General features: G+C 41.4%; 1 protein-coding gene across 1 annotated transcript in view; it reads right to left on the reverse strand.

Annotated features, from left to right (window-relative positions):
* The window catches only part of PEX7 (peroxisomal biogenesis factor 7), a 282,390-nt gene that overhangs the window by 195,994 nt on the left and 63,481 nt on the right, over window positions 1-22,915 (reverse strand). The window lies entirely within an intron of this gene.

Genomic DNA, 22,915 nt, shown 5'->3' on the forward strand with positions numbered 1-22,915 from the left:
ACAGAGTAATTTACACAAGCACGGAAAATGTATGGTGGGCAGAGAAACAGTGAGACAAAAGACAACCGACTTAGTCTGCTTTTGAGAATTAATATTTGTTAGAATTGTTCCTTCATTAGAAGTTGGTTATAACCTGTCCCTGCTGCTTGAGGCCCCCTAGTAGGGAAACCTGTTCAATATCCCAACAGCACCACCACAGGTGAAATTTAGAATGACACATTCCTATTAAAATCAATGGGCTACGTAATGTATGGGGCAAGCTAATGCCCAAATAAAGAGCCATGAATTACAAATATCACATTTTAAAAAATGAGCAGATGGTTAAATTATTAAATAATAATAATCTTTATTTTTATATAGCGCTAACATATTCCACAGCGCTTTACAGTTTGCACACATTATCATCGCTGTCCCCGATGGGGCTCACAATCTAAAGGTACCGTCACACTCAGCAACTTTTCAACGATCACGACCAGCGATACGACCTGGCCGTGATCGTTGGAAAGTCCTTGTGTGGTCGCTGGAGAGCTGTCACACAGACAGCTCTCCAGCGACCAACGATGCCGAAGTCCCCGGGTAAGCAGGGTAAACATCGGGTTACTAAGCACAGGGCCGTGCTTAGTAACCCGATGTTTACCCTGGTTACCATTGTAAATGTAAAAAAAAAAAACACTACATACTTACCTTCCGGTGTCTGTCACGTCCCTCGCCTTCAGCTTCCTGCACTGACTGTGAGCGCCGGCCGTAAAGCAGAGCACAGCGGTGACTTCACCGCTGTGCTTTACGGCCGGCGCTCACAGTCAGTGCAGGAAGCTGAAGGCGAGGGACGTGACAGACACCGGAAGGTAAGTATGTAGTGTTTTTTTTTTTTACATTTACAATGGTAACCAGGGTAAACATCGGGTTACTAAGTGCAGCCCTGCGCTTAGTAACCCGATGTTTACCCTGGTTACCAGTGAAGACATCGCTGGATCGGCGTCACACACGCCGATCCAGCGATGTCAGCGGGAGATCCAGCGACGAAATAAAGTTCTGGACTTTCCTCAGCGACCAATGATCTCCCAGCAGGGGCCTGATCGTTGGTCGCTTTCACACATATCGATTTCCTTAACGATATCGTTGCTACGTCACAAAAAGCAACGATATCGTTATGTGTGACGGTACCTTAAGGCTCTGAACAACATTCTTTTGTTTCTAGGGAAAAGGGATTTCTTAATCCAATTTATTTTGAAAGCCTTTTTAGTTTGATGAAAGATTTATCATGTTGTAAACAGATACATTCACCTGCAGCTGATTTCTATTAGAAGAATATACACATGGGTTTTCAGGAATATTTCCATTACACAACTATATACACCTACGAGCCATAACATTATAGTAAATTTGTCCGTAGTTTTTTGCTATGTAATCTGACTGCAGCATGATCTAGGGGCAGACAGTCTGATTCCAGTGATGTGTCACTTAGTTTACTGGGCAGTTGTGATAGGATCACGGATTCTCTGCTGCAGATTTAGCAGAGCTCAAATACTGAGCTGTGTATAACCTCACCCACAAAATTGATTGTATACTGTATAATGACAGAGAGCTACTAATCAGTACTGGGGTTGTGTTTGGACTAGGAGGCATGTGACCTCTAGTTCTCCAATGATAATCTCCAGCTGATAAAAACAATGATTTTATTGAAACCGCACACAACCTAGTAAGTGACACATCCCTGAAATCAGGGTCTCTGCCCCTACATCATGCTGCTTACAGATATTATAGAAAAAACTGGGAACAGATTCCCTTTAAATCCAATGAACTGAATAATGTTGAATATCTCATTACAAAGGCACCTTTCAAGGGCTGGGAAATACCAAGCAACAAGTATACAGTTAATATATTGATGTTCATTTGTACAAAGCAGGAAAAATAGGTGAGTGTAAGGATATGTTTAAATGTTATATATGCAAAATTGTTATGGCCATACAACTGAGGCAGGTCGTCTCTGAAACAATGGTTTTGTGGTGCATTCCTGATACGCAATGATTGGGGTCTATCAATAGTGGTCTAAAGAAGGACAACCCATAAACCAGTGATTCCTGGGTGCCAAATAGTCAATAAATGTGGAGTACAGTATACCTGTCTTATCCGATCCCACAGAGGAGCTACTGGTGGACAAATTGTTCAAAACATTGAAGTTATCCCGCACAATAATGCATTTAAATAAATCTTTAATAAGGAAATTGAATTAAATCACTGGATTGAGCTGGTCCATATTTAGCTTATGTTCTCGAATTCAACATATCTGATCCTTTATAGTCAGGAGAAATAATCCACCCCCAGAGTTACCCCCTCTCCCCATTGAGAACACATGCAGGCTAGACAAAGCCAAACATGTACGATTATGGCAGGGTTGGAAACAGGGTGGTAGAGTTGGTAAGCCAAACTTCCGACTCCTCAATTTCCCTGACTCTGATTCTCTCATATATAACTCATGTTTAATTAATAAATTTACTGCAGTAAAATGGTAAGGCTACGTTCACATTTGTGGTGCGTCGGGCGCAACCGCGGCGACGCATGCGTCATGCGCCCCTATATTTAACATGGGGGCGCATGGACATGTGTTGTCTTGCGTCTTGTGACGCATGCGTCTTTTTTGGCGGAAGCGTCAGGGCGCAGAGGACGCAGCAAGTTGCATTTTTTTGCGTCCAAAATCAGCCAAAAATGGACGCATGCGTCACAAAACAATGCGTTTTTGCATGCGTTGTGCGTTGCGTCCCCTCCAGTCACCGCTCACACAGGGTTAATGCCAGCGGTAACGGACCGCGTTATGCCGCGGGTAACTCACTCCGTTACCGCCGCTATTAACCCTGTGTGACCAAGTTTTTACTATTGATGCTGCGTATGCAGCATCAATAGTAAAAATATCTAATGTTACAAATAATAATAATATAAAACGTTATTCTCACCCTCTGACGTGCGCCCTCTCTTCGGCAGTGCAAGTGGCAGGTTCCGGTGCCAAAGATGCTATGCGAGAAGGACCTGCCATGACGTCACGGTCATGTGACCGCGACGTCATCACAGGTCCTGCGCTCATACCAACCCTGGGACCGGAAGCTGCTGCATGCACCGCACACAGGCGGCAGGACTACAAGTGGCCTACGGAAGGTGAGTATATGTTTATTTTTTATTTTAAGTTTTTTAACCTATTACATACGTGGCTGGGCAATATACTACGTGACTGGGCAGTATACTACGTGTCTGTGCTGTATACCACGTGGCTCTGTGCTGTATACTATGTGGCTTGGCAATATACTACGTGGCTTGACAATTTACTACGTGGCTGGGAAATATACTACGTGACTGGGCAATATACTACGTGACTGGGCAATATATTACGTGGCTGGGCAATATACTATGTGGCTGGGCAATATACTACGTGGCTGGGCAATATACTACGTGGCTGGGCAATATACTGCGTGGCTGGGCAATATACTACGTGGCTGGGCAATATACGTGACTGGGCAATATATTACGTGGCTGGGCAATATACTACGTGGCTGGGCAATATACTATGTGGCTGGGCAATATACTACGTGGCTGGGCAATATACTGCATGGCTGGGCAATATACTACGTGGCTGGGCAATATACTATGTGGCTGGGCAATATACTACGTGGGTTGTGCAATATACTACGTGGACATGCATATTCTAGAATACCCGATGCATTAGAATTGGGCCACCATCTTGTTAATTATATATATTAGTAATCTGAACCGATCCATTTTGTACCAACTCCACTAAAAAGCACTGGTTAGGAAGGATAGCTGTCGGTGGTTGTAAGGAATTGATCTGCACACCCACTTATTATCTTATATAGCTTTTTATATAGCTTCTAGCTATCTTATATCACTCACAGTTTTCCTTACACAGTTGAGATCCTTTAAGCCTGGTTATGCAGCGAGCTTTGTTAATAGTCTTAATAAAAAATATCCAACCATTTTCTGCCTCTAAACCTCAAGTATAACTAGGTACCTCCTTAATTACAAGAAAGACAAATTACTTTTGCAGTTAAAGCATCACTCCAGTGGTTCTTATTTTTCAGTGCTGGAGTGGCTCTTTAACTGTACAGCCTTCCAGCAGCTGTACCTTTCACCGATGTCGCTCCGGTCCCACAGTGCCCGTAGTGGCCATAACTTCTGACGGACCAGTGTTTCAAGAGCTAAATCCACGTCTATGAGAGCCAGATCGAGACTCTCTTACAGTTGTTTTAAAAAGTGACCTCCGGCACGCTCCATGAAACACTGGAGCTGTCGACAGGTCAATGTTCACCGAAGAGATGCTGGAAAACGATGAAGATGGCCACAGGCGAGTATGAGACTGGTGGTAGGGGAATTACATTTAAAGCACCACTCCAGCAGTGCAATAGAAAAAAAAACACTGGAGTGGTGCTTTAAAACATGTCATTCTATTTCCTTTGGGAATTAATATTTTGGAAAAGAAATGAGCAAATGGAAGGTAATATGACCGCAGAGTCATGCTACACAGGTGTCTTTACAATTTGTAACCCTGAAGACACATAGGTCTGTGTAAGAACTGTAGACCCAAATTAGTCATTCCTTTAGGCAACTGCTTATGCTGCTTCCATCTGTATTTCTCTAAGATTCCCCTAGCTTTAGTGTTTACTGTTATGTAATGAGCTGATATTTTTTTTTCTACTTTCAGATAACACAAAGTCAGAGGTGGCAGAGAAAATCTCTAATAATTATATCTGCCAAAAAAAATAGGAAGTATTTTCAATGTCCTATAATGAGCAGATGAAAGACTAATGGTAGACTCTTGTAAACGACTCGACATATTGTATAATGTCAACAACCACCCTCATGCATATTTATCTATCCTTAAAACTTGATTGTTCTATTATTTCCACTGTGAAAATAATGTCTTGCTAATCATAACTTGTTTTCGTCCTGTTATTTTTGCATACGTTCACTGCAGCTGTTCAAGCACGCTCGTGAACAAAACGGTTTGGAATTACTCAAAGTGCTCCATATGGGTGGGTGGAAGAAAAAGAAAGGAGATATCGCTGGAGAGAAAAGAGCGACAATCAGTAACAGAGTCGGGGCTTGTTTTAGAAGGTGTACAGCAATCTATACAATACACAACAATTGCCACATTCAGCAATTACTAAACATTTACTATTATTGGAAGCTGGGATCACAAAGTTTTACATTCAAAGGAAGAACAAAAGTAGGGTAGTCAATGAACAAGAGATGAAGTTTGTAAGTAGACGCACTCTACAGAATGCTAGCCATTTCAAAAGACGAGGTGAATAAGAAATACATATAAAAAAATCTGTATTTTGCTTTTTGTTTTTTAGAAAGAGACCAGATGTGTTTCCAACAAAGAAATAAGTAATGATTGAAAAATAAAATCAAGTATTGAAAATGATCAGTGGAAATAATTCACTTTTCGAGTTTTTGCTGTTGCTTCATTCCCGCTGCTCCCGAATATTAAGTCTTTGTTTGTTTTTAAATTAACCATATGGTTCCAAAGATACAGTTACTTTCTATTGTAAAGCAAACAACAAATAGGACAAAATAACTGAAAACTTCAGTGTGCATATCTATTCCCCCCCCTAAAGTCAGTACTTTGTAGGGCCCCTTTTGTAGCAATTACAGCTCCAAGTCGCTTTGGATAAGTCTCTATGAGCTTGCCACCGTGATTTTTTTTGCCCATTCCTAAAGCCAAAACTGCTCCATTAAGTTAGATGGTTTCCTCTGGTGAACATTAATCTCCAAGTCTAACCAGATTCTCAATTGGATTAAGGTCTTAGCTTTGACTAAGGGTACCGTCACACTATACGATTTACCTACGATCACGACCAGCGATATGACCTGGCCGTGATCGTAGGTAAATCGTAGTGTGGTCGCTGGGGAGCTGTCACACAGACAGCTCTCCAGCGACCAACGATGCCGAGGTCCCTGGGTAACCAGGGTAAACATCGGGTAACTAAGCGCAGGACCGCGCTTAGTAACCCGATGTTTACCCTGGTTACAAGCGTAAAACTAAAAAAAAACAAACAGCACATACTTACATCTGGTGTCCGTCACGTCCCTTGTCGTCTGCTTCCCGCACTGTGACTGCCGGCCGTAAAGTGAAAGTGAAAGCACGTCACCGCTGTGCTCTGCTTTCACTTTACGGCCGGCAGTCACAGTGCGGGAAGCAGACGGCAAGGGACCTGACGGACACCAGAATGTAAGTATGTGCTGTTTGTTTTTTTTTAGTTTTACGCTTGTAACCAGGGTAAACATCGGGTTACTAAGCGGGGCCTGCGCTTAGTTACCCGATGTTTACCCTGGTTACAAGCGAACGCATCGCTGGATCGCATCGCTAGATCGGTGTCACACACACCAATCTAGCGATGACAGCGGGAGATCCAGCGACGAAAGAAAGTTCCATACGATCTGCTACGACGTACGATTCTCAGCAGGATCCCTGATCGCTGCTGCGTGTCAGACACAGCGATATCGTAACGATATCGCTGGAACGTCACGAATCGTACCGTCGTAGCGATCGAAATGGTATAGTGTGACGGTACCCTAAGTCACTCCAAAACATTTACATGTTTCCCCTTAAACCACTCGAGTGTTGCTTTAGCAGATTGCTTTGGGACATTGTCTTGTTGGAAGGTGAACCTCCGTCCAAGCCTCAAATCACTGACAGACAAACAGGTGTCATCCAAAAATATACTGGTATTTCGCACCATCCAGCTTCCCCTCAACTCGAACCATTTTCCCTGTACCAGATTCCAAAAAAACATCCACACAGCATGATGCTGCCACCACCATGTTTCATTATGGGGATGGTGTTCTTGGGGTGATGAGCTATGTTGGTTTGGCACCAGACATAGCTTTTACCTTGGTGGCCAAAACGTTCAATTTTGGCTTCATCTGACAACAGCATCTCCTTCCATACATTTGGAGACTCACACATCTTTTGGCAAATTCACAATGAGCTATACAATTTTTGTGTGTAAGTAAAGGTGCTTTTCTGCCCACTCTTTAAAAAAGGCCAGCTCAATGGAGTGCATGTCTTATTGTGTTTGTATGAACAGATACTCTAGTTTTTTTTTTTTTTAAATAACAACCCTGACTTGTACTGCTCAACAACTTTGTCCCTGACTTGTTTGAAGATCTGCTTGATCTTCATGGTGTTGTTTGGTCAGTGGTCCCTATTGTTTAAATGGTGTTGCAGCCTCTGTGGCCTTCAGAAAAGGTGTGTGTATATACTGACATACCATGCGACACGCAGATTGCACACTTAGATTGCACACAGGTTGGCTTCCTTTCACGAAGCATGTCATTTATGAAGGTAATTGCTTGGACCAGAATTTTTTATGGGCTTCATAGCAAAAGGGATGAATGCATGTGCACATGAAAGTTTTTAGTTATTTGATCAGATGCAATGACGGAGCCACATTTTTGAAATCTGACCAGTGTCACTTTATGTGTTAATAACTCTGGAACGCTTCAACAAATACCACTGATTTTGAGATTGTTTTTTCGTGACACATTATACTTAATGATAATGATAAATTTAGGTCAATATGTTTTGTTTATTTTTAATAAATATCAGAAATTTGAGAAAAATGTTAAAAAATTAGCAATTTTCAAACTTTGAATGATTGTCCCTTTAATACAGAGTCATACCACAGCAAGACATTAATAAATAACATTTCCCTCATGTCTGCTTTACATCAGGACCATTTGTAAAATTTTATTTTATTTTGTTAGCATTTTAGGAGGTTTAAAAAAAGGAGTAGTAATTTTTCATTTTTTCAAGGAAATTTATAAAATGTATTTTTTTAGTGACTCACCCATGTTTGAAGTGCCTTTAGGTGTACCATATATTGGGAAACCCCCAAAAGTTATACCATTTTAAAAACTGCACCCCCTGACATATTGAAAACTGCTGTCAGGTAGTTTATTAACCCTTCAGGTGCCTTTCAGGAATTAATACAAAGTAGCATGACAGAAATGAAAATGTGTATTTTTACCACATAAATGACGCTAACTTCTGAACAGGTTACAATAGCCGTCAGACTCTATGGTCGCTATTTGGTCTTGAATTGCAATGGCAAATATCAAGACCACACAATCATGATCTGAGGGCACCAATTGGGATAAAGATGGAGCCCCCACACTCTCTTAACCATTTATAATGATGTAGTCACTATTGACAGCAGCATCTAAGGGGTTAAACAGATTTGGATGGTGCAAGCACTGATCGTGGCTGATACAGCAAGTTGTCAGCTATAGTGTACAACCGACAGCTACTGGATTGTCACCTGTATGGGGAGGCTATTCTCTTATATCTCAGGTCAGTTAAAAGGCGTATTGGCGGTCATTAAGGGGTTAAAAACAGGTTGAAATGTAATAAAATACATAAAAAGCCAAGGGGATGAACACATTCGCAAACCATTGTATGACAGATATGGTATTTTTTAGTTAGTACTGAGTTTTATGGTCTTTACCAAGGAGACATTGCTCACAGGATTCTCTGAGGGCTGTTCTGCATTATTACTTTGAGCTACAATGCCTTAATAAACACCCAAAAATTAGTACTAAATAAAAAAGAACAGATCTCTGGAACAATATGGACAAATTAAAAACAAAACAAACAAAAAAACTGAATAATTAGGGGAACAGTGGGAATAAAATAAGAGAAAAACCTGGCCATTTTAACCCGGTGACTGATCCTATTCAAATCATATTTACATTTATTTAATTACATTTGATAGCGGAGTACAGAGCTTGGCTGCTCTGCAGCACTCCTATTAAGAACAAATGAAGTGGAAGGGTGAATGATCAACCACCACTCTATTTACACTGGGTTATTCAGAGCCCAAGCTTTCAAGATTGGTGCAGGTCCCAGCAGTTGGACCTCTACACTATCGGGAAAGTATTACCAATCTCATGGATAGAGGATAACTTTCAAATTTTGCACAATCCCTTTTACATTGGCATTTTGATACTTGTATTACATTGCAAGCTGCAGAAGCCAATCAATTGAAAATTTCTAATTAAACATTAGAAATTAAAGTTTAACTGTGCCCATAGTTGTTAAATACATTCAATCTTTCTACAGATGTAAAATTATTTCTTAAAGGGATTGTCTTACCATGACAAGTGACCATCTGAATACGTTCGGTCCAATTTTTTTAAATCTTTGGGGAAATTATAGAAGTCCACACATTTCTACAAATGTAGTAACACATTGTGGTCATTCGAATATACAGCTGTTAATGCAATACAAGAACAGGATGAGTTCTCTAAAGCGAAAGGACTCCAAACTGGGTCATAGAAGGAGGTACTAAAAATCCATGAAGTCGATATGCCTTGAAGGTGTCAGAACGAAAAAACTGCACGTTTTCATGCTGATATACACTGCTCAAAAAAAAATAAAGGGAATACTTAAACAACACAATGTGACTCCAAGTCAATCACACTTCTGTGAAATCAACCTGTCCAGTTATGAAGCCACATTGATTTTGAATCAATTTCTTCTGTCTTCTACTGTGCAAAAGGAACAGACAATTATAGGCTATTCGCAAGACAACCCCTATAAAGGAGTGGTTCTAAAGGTGGTGTCGACAGACCATTTCTCTGTTCTCATCCTTTTTTGGTTGCTTTGGTCACTTTAGCATTTTTGTCATTGCTCTCACCCCTAGAGGTACAGTAGCATGAGGCAGTGTCTACTGTACAAACCACAGTTGTTCAAGTAGCGAGCTCATGTAGGATGGCACATCAATGTGAGCTGTGTCAAGAAGGGTGACTGTGTCTGTCAGCATAGTGTCCAGACCACGGAGTAGATGCCAGGAGAAGGGCCAGTACACCAGCAAACATGGAGGGGGCCGTAGGAGGGCAACAACTCAGCAGGACCACTATCTCCTCCTTTGTGCAAGTAGGAACAGGAGGAGTAGTGCCAGGGCCCTGCAAAATTGCATCCAGCAGGCCACTAACGTCCATGTGTCTGCTCAAACTGTCGGAAACAGACTCCATGTGGGGGATATGAGGACCCGACGTCCACAAGTGGGTGTTGTGCTTACAGTCCAACACCGTGCACGGTGATTAACATTTGCTAGAGAACACCAAGATTGCCAAATTAGACATTGGCACCCTGTGCTCTTCACAGTTAAGAGCAAGTACACACTGAGCATGAGACAGATGTGAGAGTCTGGAGACGCCGTGGAGGATGTTCTGCATTCAACATCCTCTAGCATGACTGGTTTTGACAGTAGATCAGTAATGGTGTGGGGAAGCATTTCTTTGAGGGCCACACATCTCTGCATGTGCTAGCTTGAGGTACCCTGACATCCATTAGGAATCTGGATGAGATCCTTAGACCTATTGTGAGACCATATGCAGGTGCACTCGACCCAGGGAGCCTTCTGATGAATGACAATACTAGGCCTCATGTGGCTGAAGTGTGTCTTAGCAGTTCCTGCATCACGGAGTTGATACTAACCATATCTTGTTCCATCCACCAACATCACGTTGCACCACAAACTGTCAAGGAGCTGACTGATGATTTAATCCAGGTTTGGGAGATCACTCAGGAGAACATCCGCCGCCTCATCAGGACCATGCCCAGGCATAGTAGGGAAATCATACAGGCACGTGGAGGCCACAATCACTACTGAGCATCATTTCTTTGATGATACAGTTTGATTTTCCACTTTGATTCTGATCATCATTCCAAATCCAGACCTCCATGGAATATTAATTTTTATTTACGTTGATCATTTTTATGTTTTATTGTTCTCAAAGCATTACACTATGCAATGAATAAAGATTTGCAACTGGAATATTTTATTGATATCTAGGATGTGGTATTTTAGTGTTCCCTTTATTTTTTTGAGCAGTGTATATTTCAAAATAGTACTGGAATGTAAATGGCCTATCTTGCAGGTTAAAGATGAGGGTTATGCGCAAAACTGCGCAAAAAGATATGATAAATCTACTCCTGATCATTTCCATGCTTAAAAATTGGGTACACTTAACAGACACATGCATGGAAAGCCCAACAAACAGGTTCTCCATGCATGTGTCATAACTGTCACAGAGCTGCGACACATGCAGCTGCGGAACCGAACAGCTGATCAAATGGAGCGATCCATGAAGCCGGGTTCCCTCTGCAGCTTATTCGGTAAGCGCTATCGCTTGCCAAATAAGCAGGGACCCGGAGATATTCGCTCATCTCTACTTGTAACAAACACATTTGCTGTAACTTGCACAGTTACTCAAACTGCATATTACATTATTACACTTAATAAAATAACAAAAATTAAGAATGTATTATTATGGATAGTCACAAATAGCAGTTTTTAGTGGATAATTTCGGGGAGGAACACAAATGACAAAAGCATCCAGATTGAAAGATTTCAGTTCACTGCCTTCAATTCTTCTACACATTATTTAACTCAAGCCAGGCTCCTGCCAGAGGCACAACACTAAGCATATTGGAGATAGTATGCCATTTGCTGATATTGTACTTTAGATTAAAGCACCCTCAAGCCTACTGTTTGTTCGAGTGCTTAGACTACTAATATTGTAAGTGATGATGTTTAAAAGTGTAAAGGGCTGTCTGAGGGAGACGATCAGAAATACCTTTTCACAGTCGCAATCGTTAAAGAAGTAATAAATAGAGGAATGTTATACTGTAAAGATGAATTGAATGGACGCATCTATTGGTAATTCTTTCATCAATGTTACAGAAAAAGTGTCATGCCCTTCATTGGGGCCCTCTCGGAGTAACTTGGAAGTTAATATAAAGTTGTTTTTGAGAACTTTCATACTATATTGTGCTGCAGTAAGGCAGTACATTGTGTGCATAATATGCAGGCTTCTTTCACCCTCCAGGTGACTGACCGGTATTACTGTAAATGGGGAGAATCTGAGCAATCAGTAGGTTGGCAGAAGGAAGGGTAGCTAGCTTATGTACTTACTGTTATCGTGTTCCAAATTTCACAAATTTTTATTTTTAAAGGGAGTCTATCAGCAGAAAATGACCATTCAAACAAAATACAGGTGCTTAGTACACCTTGGCATGGTCAAACATTTACGTGCATCTTCCCATCTGTAACATAAGTACCGTAGGTAGGAAGGTGGACAAAACTGTTTGGCCACACGAAGGGTGCATCGAGCGCCTATACTAGGTCTGAATAGCCATTCTGTGCTGACAGTTGAGATAGGTAGGCCAGAGAAGTCATCACAAGTAGGACTGGTGTGACATTCCCTCAAGAAGGCTTTTTTTTGTAGAACAAGTCGTCGTTTTGTGTTCAAGACAAAAGTGTGACTCATCGCTGAAGAAGATAGACCATCATTTCAATATCTAGGCTCCATTAAACCAGTCTCCATTTCATGTCCACATGTTCAACACCATGAAGCAGCATTCACCAGGAAATGTCACATTGCCCTTACTCCTGGTATTATGGTATGAGCTGGAATAACATAAGGTAGCTGGACCCCTGTTGACGGTCACCATTGTATGGTCATTTCTCTAAAGTGCCCTAGGAGCAACTTTTCAATGCCCAACACATGTTGCTCATACTACTGTGATTAGCTTGTGTGGTATAAACATGCTACCTTGGTCTGCAGCAATGCTAAACTTGTCTCCTACTTAGTACATCTATGACATCATTGGTCAGGAATTGCAAAGTAAGCTGTCAGCAGCAAATCTTGATGATCTGCTTGAGTGCATTCAGCGTAGCAAAGCATTTCTCAGTAAACCATTAGTATCATCTTTGATAGCAGACAAGGTGTGTACATCCTTATTAAATCGAGAGGATTTGAACCTGTTCTTTCCACCTTTTCATCATTTGCATTTAATTAACATGTGTATCCATCATGCAGTTTTAATAAATTCCATGACTTTTCCCTCTTGGTGTTACAATTTTTGCAATTGGTGTTGCAATTTGAATGTTGACAGTATACAGTGGCATACAGTACTGTGCAAAAACATTATGGCATAACATTTTTTTCTAGGAACACTTGAACAAAGTGTAGTCAAACCAAATGTTCGTTCACTTTATAGCTTATTTTTATTAACAAAATGCAAACACCTATATTTCGGAAAGCTTTCTTACTTTTCAGAATTTTTCCCACACCTGTCAAACTGTACTGTATTTTTATGCTTTACCATTTTTGAACACTGTTAATACATTTAATGGGGAAGAACGGTAAGAAGTTTTTTTTCTGGCGATGAAGTCATATGTAGGCTTGCTTTTGTGGGGCCAAGTATTTTTATCATTAATACCACCATTTATGATTTTATACATATTGTGATATAATTAATGTAATGTATGAAAATTCTGTTGGTTTTGGCTTTATTTTTTTTTTAACTTCATTGACTGTTGTTGAAATAATGCAATAAATAAGACCACTATCACTTATGATAAAAAGGACTAATACACAACTGATTTTCCTAATGCAGGCTTGTGTAAACCCCATCTCCCCCACCAAGTGTTACAAAAGCAGCATAGTGGCTGACTTGACGAATTCTCACATTGCGTGAAAAAAAAAAATCTGAAGTGTAAATGATTCCTGGCACAGTGTACTTGAAATCTATATCACTTCACTCTAGGCCGCTGAAGTTACCATTTTTATACATAAAGAGTGAAAGTTCCATAATAATTGGGTATACCTTGTATGCCTATGTATTAAACCCTGTCAATAACCCATTGACATGAAGTATAATGGGCATCGGCAAAGACGTAATGTTTTCATTTTTTTGCTGATAGATCTTTGTGAGAGCTTATTTTTTTGCATGGCGAGACGTTTTTATTAATACCATTAAGGGTTACATACAACATTTTTTATTTTTCTTATTGCATTTTGTGCTGTGTTGCGCTAACCAAAAAAAATAAAATTGTTTAGATTTTTTTCTGTTCACCACGATTATCAATCGGGTTAATTAATCTGATATCTTAATAGATCAAACTTTTATGAATATACCGCAATACCGAATGAGTGTTTTTTTATATCTACAATTTTAATGAGGGATCAGGGGGTTAATTCAAACTACGGTATTATTTTTAAAACTTTTTATTTTTTTATTTAAATTCCTTACTATATTTCTTAGTCCCCTTAGGAGACTTGAACCGGAGATCATTTGATTGCTTGTACAATATAAAGCAACACCTCATGATTGCTGAATTTAGCAAAAATCATTGAAGTCCTACCCGACTGACATAGCAACTCATCAGTGCAGTGACCAGTCAGTCATACACAGGAAACAGTTAAATATAAAAAAAAACATGGAATTGGAGTCCAGAATTCATTACAAAACGTATAGTTTTATTAAACATTCAGCACCAAAAACGATAAAACATGTAACAGTACAAGAACAAGATTCCAGTGAGAAATGGGTTCAACAGTGCAAGTCTCTCATACAAGAGATGTGGGAAAAGCAAAAATACATGACATGCATCAATTCGTAAAAAGTGCAAGTGCTTTACAGTTTCTAAATACAGTATATACCCAGCTGTGTGGGGGTGCAGATGGAGTGGTGCTAATGGAGTCCAAACGTAGGACCTGTATAGGTTAGTAAGTGGTATTAAGCATCAGACAATCTGCATTAGTGCATATAATTAGAAAAAATTGCTCTTACCCATGGTTCCCCAGGAGAGACAACACGTAGCCAGCCCCAACATGCGTTTCCCGTTGGCTTCTTCAGGGGGGCCATGGTTAGAAGTGTGTCCTAACTGCTATTAAATAAGTCACAGCATAAAAATGAGCGCAGGTGATACAAATCTTGAGGCGCGTGTGCCCCATAGATCTTCGCCGCAAGGTTTCATCGCATCCGACAGCCCATGGCGGTGCAGGTCACAGGGAACTCCCTGATGGCGTCACTGATCGGCACGCATCATCTTCGGGTGCCGCCAGCAATGCTCCGGTGTGCAAAGCTTGGGAGACATGCGCACAGATCACTTCCTGTCCCAAGGTAAGGGGTGCACACATCCGATGCTGCAGGCATCATGCTAAGTGTGGGCAAAGGAGAAGGGTATATATATTGTGGTATACCACAAACTGAACACACATATGAACGAACTCTGCATAACAAGGTATAATAACACCCATGCAAATAATTAAACATTAACCTGGTCCCCTGTAGAAGCCATCGCGAAACGCGCATTGGGGTAAGAGCATTTTTTCAAATTATATGCACTAATGCAGATGGTCTGATGATTAGAGCTATTTACTAACCTAAACAGATCCCAAGTTTGGACTACATTAGCACCACTCGATCTGCACCCCCCACACAGCTGGGTATATACTGTATTTATAAACTCTACAGCACTTGCACTTTTTTACGAATTGATGCATGTCCTGTATTTTTGCCCTTCCCACCCCTTATACATTTCTTATAAGACTCACGCTGTTCTACCCATTGCTCACTGGAATCTTGTTCTTGTACTGTTACATGTTTTATCCTTTTTTGTGCCTCAATCTACTATATAATTGTCTAAGGGTCACTTCCGTCTCTCTGTCTTTCTGTCTGTCCTTCTTTCTGTCACGGATATTCATTGGTCGCGGCCTCTGTCTGTCAAGGAAATCCAAGTCGCTGATTGGTCTGTTGTGATAGGCAATTCAGTATCACAATGGACATAGCGGTCAGAGCACATACAGTGATCTGACAATAACCCAAAATAATAGAACGAGCTCTGAGACGTGGGAACTCTGCAGACCGCAATCCCTAATCCTCTCCAAACAACACTAGAGGCAGCCGTGTATTGCGCCTAACTCTGCCTATGCAACTCGGCACAGCCTGAGAAACTAACTAGCCTGAAGATAGAAAATAAGCCTACCTTGCCTCAGAGAAATACCCCAAAGGAAAAGGCAGCCCCCCACATATAATGACTGTGAGTTAAGATGAAAAGACAAACGTAGGGATGAAATAGATTCAGCAAAGTGAGGCCCGACTTTCTTAACAGAGCGAGGATAGGAAAGATAACTTTGCGGTCTACACAAAACCCTAAAGAAAACCACGCAAAGGGGGCAAAAAGACCCTCCGTACCGAACTAACGGCACGGAGGTACACCCTTTGCGTCCCAGAGCTTCCAGCAAAACAATTAGACAAGCTGGACAGAAAAAATAGCAAACAAATAGCAAAGAAGAACTTAGCTATGCAGAGCAGCAGGCCACAGGAATGATCCAGGGAAAAACAAGTCCAACACTGGAACATTGACAGGAAGCATGGATCAAAGCATTAGGTGGAGTTAAGTAGAGAAGCACCTAACGACCTCACCAGATCACCTGAGGAAGGAAACTCAGAAGCCGCAGTACCACTTTCCTCCACAAACGGAAGCTCCCAGAGAGAATCAGCCGAAGTACCACTTGTGACCACAGGAGGGAGCTCTGCCACAGAATTCACAACATTGGTCGCGTCAAAACAGCCACGACCAATCAGCGACGGGCACAGTCCGAGAGAAAATGGCCGCTCCTTACTTCCCGCAGTCTCTGCCCGGCGCCCGCATACTCCCGTCCAGCCACCCCTAACACAGGGTTAATGCCAGCGGTAACAGACCGCATTATGCCGTGGGTAACGCACTCCGTAATCGCCGCTATTAACCCTCTGTGTCCCCAACTTTTTACTATTGATGCTGCCTATGCAGCATCAATAGTAAAAAAATGTAATGTTAACGATAATAAAAAAAAAACAAAAAACCTGCTATACGCACCCTCCCTAGTCCGCCGAGCAGCTCGCGCCTGCCGCCATCTTCCGTTCACAGCGATGCATTGCGAAATTACCCAGAAGACTTAGCGGTCTCGCGAGACCGCTAAGTCTTCTGGGTAATTTCGCAATGCATCCTGGGAATGGAAGATGGCGGCAGCCTCGCGCCCATCGCCACAGGGCCGCTGGATCCCAAGGGTGAGTACGTAACTATTTTTTATTTAATTTTTTTTTTTTTTAACAGGGATATGTGCCCACGCTGCTAAATACTGCGTGGGCTACATGGCTGCTATATACTACGTGGGCAGTACTATATACTACATGGCTGCTATATACTATGTGGGTAGTACTATATTACATGGCTGCTATATACTACGTGGGCTGTACTAGATACTACACGGCTGCTATATACTACGTGGACAGTACTGTATACTACACGGCTGCTATATACTACGTGGACAGTACTGTATACTACACGGCTGCTATATACTACGTGGGCAGTACTATATACTACATGGCTGCTATATACTACGTGGGCAGTACTATATACTACATGGCTGCTATATACTACGTGGGCAGTACTATATACTACATGGCTGCTATATACTACGTGGGCAGTACTAGATACTACACGGCTGCTATATACTACGTGGACAGTACTGTATACTACATGGCTGCTATATACTACGTGGGCAGTACTATATACTACATGGCTGCTATACACTACGTGGACAGTACCATATACTACATGGCTGCTATATACTATGTGGGCAGTATTATATACTACATGGCTGCTATATACTACGTGGACAGTACCATATACTACATGTCTGCTATATACTACGTGTCTGTGCTGTATACTATGTCGCTGTGCAATATACTACGTGACTGGGCAATATTCTACGTGACTGGGCAATATACTACGTGACTGGGCAATATACTACGTGACTGGGCAATATACTACGCGGACATGCATATTCTAGAAAACCCGATGCGTTAGAATTGGGCCACCATCTAGTGTTTAGTAAAACATTCAACTTCAAATTCATGTTTTTTATATTTAACTCAGTAGAGGAGTGTCCATGTGATGTTTTTTCTAGGTCCTATTAATACAGGCATAGAACCTTTTGATACGCTCTTTATGTCATTATGTATGTCATTATGTGCTCTGTCTTGATGATACTGTGTCATACACTGGAAGCAGGCAGGCGTACGGATAATACTCAGACCGGAGCAGCTCAAATGCAACGTCCAGTCCCGCTGCACTCATGCCCCATTACAGCCATGTCTTCAGTTGTTAGTGAAACATCTTAATGACAGGTTCTCTTTAAAGTTGCTGGATATATACTTTATGATAAATGGCATTGTGGGTTATAATTAATCAAGCAATACATGTTTAGAATTGTTAAATAAAAGTTAAACAAGATGGACACAACTATTTTTTCAACCTGTATAACTATGTGACGCGAGAGTGGAAACAAGTGATGAGAACGTGCTCAGATAAGGTGTTATCAGACCATGATCCGTTACTAAAAGAGTGTCTCCGGCGTGCTCGAAAAATATGTTCAAGTCCCTGCGCCTGCATATCTTTCGGCTGTTTGTTAGGCAATCCCTGTATGTGTTGCGGATATCAAAGAGACATGCAGGTGTGGAGACTCAAACTTATTTTTTGAACACGCTGAAGAAATTCGGTTAGCTCCTGAGCATGCTCAGATAACACCTTATAAGAGCATGCTTGCTCATCACTAATCATAACTAATCTATAACTAATTATAGATCAATAAAATAAATACAAATTATAACGTGTTAAAAACATAAGCATTGAATGAATATGTTATTGGGAAGCGAATATGTAAAATCTCTTATGCATAATTCATTATGTTCAAGTACAATGGTTGAGGAACTGAACTCGGAAGCCAGATTCAGAAAAATTGTGTGTTCTTGACTATGTGACACTTTGATTTCCAGGTAGTAAAGCGGGATTCTGCTGGAACAGCACAATGACTCACAGAATCCTTTTCAAGCATCAGGCCCCTGTTATTTATGTCATTTCTTTAATCACATTTTCCAGATGACCGGAGTTTCTTTGTTAGCGAGACATTGATCAGGTCCTCTACTGCTGAAACACATCCTCTCTGGCTCCTGGCTTATCTTATCAGCTCTGAAATTACCTGTGACATCAGTCTATGAATCGCTTTAAATAATAATAAAAAAAAACTCACAACAAGCGGTAGTCTTAATTATCATTTATAGATTAAAATGGGTATTACACATGTAGAGAAATCAATTTAGTATTTCAGGTGCAAAATATAAAGGTTATATCAGTTGTAGAAACGACAAAATAACCTATCACTATAGCAGAAAACATCCATTACAAGTTTAATAAAGAACAACTAATATATTAGGAGAACAACTAGTACAACGACCTGAAGCCCTATAAAGTAATAAAACAAATAATTATATATGGAAGAATATCAGTTAGGAATGGTACACATTACATTTTCGGCCCATAAGTTAGTGGCTCCGTCGAGGCTGAAATCTGAAACCATGAAAAATGGGATTTTATTTTACAGTGTTTTTGTGATCTATGTAGCCTAAGTTTCAGAACTGCCAGTCTTGTCAAGTTGAGCACAAAAGCATGGTCTACGAAACACTACTGAGATGCAGGATAGACAGAGCACAAAGGGGAGTCCATCTGGGGGAGCGCCCGGACGAACACTTGGAACGAATTGCGGCAATTAAATGCCGCTGTGTCATTGACAGCCATTTTTAATAGGTTAACAGCAGCAATCAGCCGTGACGCTGATTGCTGATGCCAGATATAAAAATTTAGCCATCATCTGCCCTGCATGGAGCGCGATCAGCTCATGAGCACATTCCAAACACCCTGTCACGCTGCATAACATAATGGTACATCATGAAGCATTAAGAGGATAAAATGACAGCTGAAGAAAAACATGCGACCAGACTTGTCCATCAATATTATGTATACAGTCAACTTGGTTCTGCTACTGTACTATGGACAGAGTTTGCTTTTGATATTATATTTCTTTACTAAGTTTAGTTCTGGTACTTTACACCTATACTGACATTGGGTCTGGTCAGTATTAGGCTACAGTGCCTACAAGTAGTATTCAACCCCCTGCAGATTTAGCAGGTTTAATAAGATGCAAATAAGTTAGAGCCTTCAAACTTCAAACAAGAGCAGGATTTATTAACAGATGCATAAATCTTACAAACCATAAAGTTTTGTTGCTCAGTTAAATTTTTATAAATTTTAAACATAAAAGTGTGGGTCAATTATTATTCAACCCCTAGGTTTAATATTTTGTGGAATAACCTTTGTTTGCAATTACAGCTAATAATCGTCTTTTATAAGACCTGATCAGGCCGGCACAGGTCTCTGGAGTTATCTTGGCCCACTCCTCCATGCAGATCTTCTCCAAGTTATCTAGGTTCTTTGGGTGTCTCATGTGGACTTTAATCTTGAGCTCTTTCCACAAGTTTTCAATTGGGTTAAGGTCAGGAGACTGACTAGGCCACTGCAACACCTTGATTTTTTGCCTCTTGAACCAGGCCTTGGTTTTCTTGGCTGTGTGCTTTGGGTCGTTGTCTTGTTGGAAGATGAAATGACGACCCATCTTAAGATCCTTGATGGAGGAGCGGAGGTTCTTGGCCAAAATCTCCAGGTAGGCCGTGCTATCCATCTTCCCATGGATGCGGACCAGATAGCCAGGCCCCTTGGCTGAGAAACAGCCCCACAGCATGATGCTGCCACCACCATGCTTGACTGTAGGGATGGTATTCTTGGGGTCGTATGCAGTGCCATCCAGTCTCCAAACGTCACGTGTGTGGTTGGCACCAAAGATCTCGATCTTGGTCTCATCAGACCAGAGAACCTTGAACCAGTCAGTCTCAGAGTCCTCCAAGTGATCATGAGCAAACTGTAGACGAGCCTTGACATGACGCTTTGAAAGTAAAGGTACCTTACGGGCTCGTCTGGAACGGAGACCATTGCGGTGGAGTACGTTACTTATGGTATTGACTGAAACCAATGTCCCCACTGCCATGAGATCTTCCCAGAGCTCCTTCCTTGTTGTCCTTGGGTTAGCCTTGACTCTTCGGACAAGCCTGGACTCGGCACGGGAGGAAACTTTCAAAGGCTGTCCAGGCCGTGGAAGGCTAACAGTAGTTCCATAAGCCTTCCACTTCCGGATGATGCTCCCAACAGTGGAGACAGGTAGGTCCAACTCCTTGGAAAGGGTTTTGTACCCCTTGCCAGCCTTGTGACCCTCCACGATCTTGTCTCTGATGGCCTTGGAATGCTCCTTTGTCTTTCCCATGTTGACCATGTATGAGTGCTGTTCACAAGTTTGGGGAGGGTCTTAAATAGTCAGAAAAGGCTGGAAAAAGAGATAATTAATCCAAACATGTGAAGCTCATTGTTCTTTGTGCCTGAACTACTTCTTAATACTTTAGGGGAACCAAACAGAATTCTGGTGGGTTGAGGGGTTGAATAATAAATGACCCTCTGAAAAGACTTTTCACAATTTAAAAAAAAAAAATAAACAAAGAAATAACATTCTTTTTTGCTGCAGTGCATTTCACACTTCCAGGCTGATCTACAGTCCAAATGTCACAATGCCAAGTTAATTCCAAATGTGTAAACCTGCTAAATCTGCAGGGGGTTGAATACTACTTGTAGGCACTGTATGTGCACACGTTCAGGAATTCATGCAGAAAATTCCTGTGGAAATCCGGACATTTCTGCCAGATTTCCGCATGAAATCCGCATGCGTTTTTTTGCGCGGTTTTGACGCGTTTTTTGCGCGGTTTTTCCCGGACATTTCCAAATGCATTAGACAGTGGGAAAACCGCAAAAAATGCAAAATTAATGAACAGGTTCATTATTTTTCCGCAATGCATTTTTCATGCGGAAAAACGCACATCATGTGCACAGAAATTGCGGATTCCATTATAAATGATGGGATGCTTAATGTATGGAGATTATTTGCGGTTTTATAGCGTTTTTATAGCGCAAAAACGCTAAAAAACCACAAATAATCTGCAACGTGTGCACATAGCCTTAATATGAGGCTATGTGCACACGTAAGAAAAGAGGTGCAGAATTTTCTGCACAAAATCCGCATCTCCTGGCAGAATCCGCAGTTGCGGATTTGCTGCGGTTTTTATGCGGTTTTAGTGCGGAATTGATGTGGATTTTGTGCAGATTTTACCACTGCGGATTACTATTAATGGAGGGGTGCAGAAACGCTGCAGAACTGCACAAAAGAAGTGACATGCACTTCTTTGAAATCCGCAGCGTTTCTGCGCAGATTTATGCGCACAGCTTTTTTTTTCACATTGATTTACATTGTACTGAAAAATCACAGTGCAGTTCTGCATTAAATCTGCATCGTGTGCACATAGCCTTATGACCTTGGGTCTGGTTCTGTATCTATGTGTTATGTTTGGATCTGATACTCGGTCACTGGTTCCAGTGACTGTTACTTTTGTAAAGTGAAAATTTCAGGATATAACAAGAAAAATAAATATAAAACAGAGTATCCTAGTCTACCATCAGCTATAGGTCCAGTACCTCATTCAGCTGAAATCTCAGTGCCAGTTTTCCTTGAACCACTCTTTTAAGAATAGCAGTATGATGAAGAACAAAGTGACAGAAGGATGAAGATTTTGAAATTAAAGAGGTCTCAGTTCGTAAGGGATTTGACCAGCATGAGTTGAAAGATATGGCACAAGATTTGGGACTAGCAAAAATGGCTTCAGGACTCCCAGTATCAAGACTGAATGAGAAGATTGAAGGAGACTGCTTCAAGTACCTCATTTTGGCATGTCCTAGACCAATGATGGAGAGACTATAGCAAGTGTGCCACAGAGGACACGCAGAGCCCTCTCTGTGGGCATGCATGCCAGGCCTGCTGCCGCACACACTCCACTCCCTTCCGATGTTCAAATGTATTTGTGTCTTTTAGACGCTAACACATTTAAACCAGGGGTGGGGAACCTCCGGCTTACGGGCCACGTGCGGCCCACGGTGACTCTTCAAGAGGCCCGTGGGCAGGTCCCCAGGGTCCGCAATGCTCGGGCGGCAGCCGTATCCTGCCAGCTGCCAGCCCTTTAACCCCCAAATGCACGGTACGCAGCATTTATTACAGAAAGCTGTCTGCACATGAA

Source organism: Ranitomeya imitator, chromosome 5, assembly GCF_032444005.1.
Source record: "Ranitomeya imitator isolate aRanImi1 chromosome 5, aRanImi1.pri, whole genome shotgun sequence".
NCBI classification, from domain to species: domain Eukaryota; kingdom Metazoa; phylum Chordata; class Amphibia; order Anura; family Dendrobatidae; genus Ranitomeya; species Ranitomeya imitator.